The following is a 2610-nucleotide window of genomic DNA, read 5'->3' as shown; positions in this document are numbered from 1 at the left end:
GAACAGGTTCAATCAGGGAACGCAAGGAAATCTGCTGAGAGTGAGATCCGAACACAAACACAGGAGGAATAGAGAGGATTGGAGGATTGAAACAGGGGGGAAGAAAGGAGGAAGGTACTCTGCACTGGACGAGGGAAGAAGAGGGTGCGCTGAATCAGGGAGGACTGGGGAAGAAGCTCGGAAGGGATTGGACCAGTGGATGCTCTGAGTCATGCTCTAAGAAAAGATTTAGAAGGCCATTATCCTCAACTTGAGCAAGTACAATTGGCCGATTACAAGGTCCGCTTGCTAGAACCAGTTGATGCGCGTAAAGGCACCCTATCGACTACGCGGGTTACCATACAGAGTGAATCAGAGGACTATGGCAGCTGCCAGGTTAATCAGGCCATCGTAAAACTGAATGTTGCTGGTGTGGATCAGATCAGTGCAGTGGAAGGAATTTCCATCCTATTCGGCTTCTTTCAGAAGCGTTCAAAGGGAATTGAGGTCTCCATCCAGAAGTGAAATGGCCAAGAGCTCTTTTGAAGAGGAACATGATCTAGAGAAGAGGAAAGCTGAAGCCTCTAGGATTCGTGAGAAGTATCCTTACAGGATTCCTGTAATAGTTGAGAAAGCTGAAAAGAAGTGACATTCCAGACATAGATAAGAAGAAGTACCTTGTACCAGTTGACCTTACTGTTGATCAATTTGACTATGTTATTCGGAAGAGGATCAAATTAAATGCAAAAAAAGCAATCTTCATCCTTGTAGACAATGTTCTTCCGCCTACTGCTACAATTATGTCAGCTATCTATGAGGAGCACAAAGATAAGAATGGCTTTCTTTATGTTACATACAGTGGAGAGAACACCTTTGGGTTGTGCTAAAACCGTACATATGAAGAACATACAATGATGAGGGTGTTCGCAGGACATAGGAGTCATAACATAACAGCATATTCTTGAATTCTTATCATCACCCATAAGTCCAAAACTTATCAAGGGAAAATTGCAAAGGCTAGAACAACGATGGAAGATAAAGAGTTAATGGATTTTCTATTTTCTTTCCTGGATTCGAGGAGGATGAACTGAATGAACCGATTTCTTCATCTTGAACCCTTGTTTTGTTATTAACAGAAATTAAACAAAGACTTGGCATCATTTTCTCATCTTGCTTACTTGCATGATGAATCTTCTATCCTGAAATTTATGAAGGACTTCTGAAGTTGCGACATTGCTTTCGAAACCCTTCGACAGCGTGCAACTAACTACCTAACTATGTGGAAAATAAAACTAAAGTGCATGAAAACCTACAGGATATCAATAACTCAAAGCATTGTATGTTTTTTTTTAAACGATATATATTTGTTTGTTTGTTTGTTTTTCAAAATGTAGAATAAAAGAAAAACATAAAAGACTAAGAAAACAAAATATCTAGACTAAAATCTTCAAAGTCTCTGAGATCTTCTAGTGAAAACAATAATCCTAATCCGAAATCATCAACACTATCTAAGTCAAACCTATTAACTAAACTATCAGCTATAGGATGCTCAAGAATAGCCTCTAGCGTAGGCATATCAGAAGTCACAAATCCGCTATCAGCTGCGTCGCTAAGAACCTCCATCACATCATGGAGCTAAGCCGAAGCTGCATCATCATAGTAGGGCATAGGGGCCACTGGTAAAGCATCTAAAGAATGCCCCTCGGTCGCATCCATATACCAACAGATATAATCCCAACATGGACATGGAACACTAGTCTGCAGATCATGATAAGATGGAGTAAGGCGGTAGACAGTGGAACGATATCTCGCAAATTCTGCTTGCTCTCGGCCTACCCTAGACTGACCAGCGCCACGCTCAGGAGAAAAACACTATTATAATCATGACGCTGGTAGGTATAACCAATCATTTCCTGCATGGCAGTGGTACCATAGCGTCGAAAGTATGTGCGACACTGCCAACACAAGAGCTGAGCACGCACAAATAAATGCCGCTGACAGGACCTACAACCAAAAGGTGGATGATACTGTAAACAAAAAATAATCACAAAAGAAGAACCACAACATGCCTCCCCTCTCGGTGCATATAAAAACCTGTCATGCATCTGAAAACGCGGAATATCGTAAGGTCCAGCATGAACAGGATCAGTACTATCGGCATCAAGACGAGGGTAAAGCGCATCCATCCACAAAAAGGCCATACCTGCATCCCATTTAAAAACCCCCCCAAGAAAGAAAAGACATCCAAGGGTGGATTAGTCAAAATATTATTTTAACTACTAACCTAACTATACCTAGCTAGCCTAAGTCACAAAATGTTTAAGGCGCAGGCCATTGACCCTAAATATCTCATTTTCAGCATTAATATCCTGCACAGCAAGAGAACCATTATCATAAACATTAATCACCTTAAAAGGTCCCAACCAACGAATTTTAAGATTCCCAGGAAATTTATAATAACGACTGTCATAAAGTAAAACTAAATCGCCTTCTTTAAACTCCTGTACTTTAATATTGTGGTCATGCCATGCTTTACGACGTTTTTGCATTGCTTCTAGACTTTGTAGAGCTAATAATATTTCCTCATCCAACTTTACCAATTGTAAAATCCGTTGTTTCAAAGATTCAACC

At 40.5% G+C, this 2610-nt stretch overlaps 1 pseudogene; it reads left to right on the top strand.

The window, feature by feature from the left end:
* The first annotated feature begins 505 nt into the window (after positions 1–505).
* On the top strand, positions 506–866 carry LOC148015167 (autophagy-related protein 8C-like pseudogene; annotated as a pseudogene).
* The last annotated feature ends 1744 nt before the right edge of the window (positions 867–2610 follow it).

Source organism: Lygodium microphyllum, chromosome 24 (genome assembly GCF_053477565.2).
Source record: "Lygodium microphyllum isolate KBCC chromosome 24, Lygodium_microphyllum_v1.1.10, whole genome shotgun sequence".
In the NCBI taxonomy this organism is placed as follows: Eukaryota; Viridiplantae; Streptophyta; class Polypodiopsida; order Schizaeales; family Lygodiaceae; genus Lygodium; species Lygodium microphyllum.
This window is presented reverse-complemented; position numbering and strand designations above follow the sequence as displayed.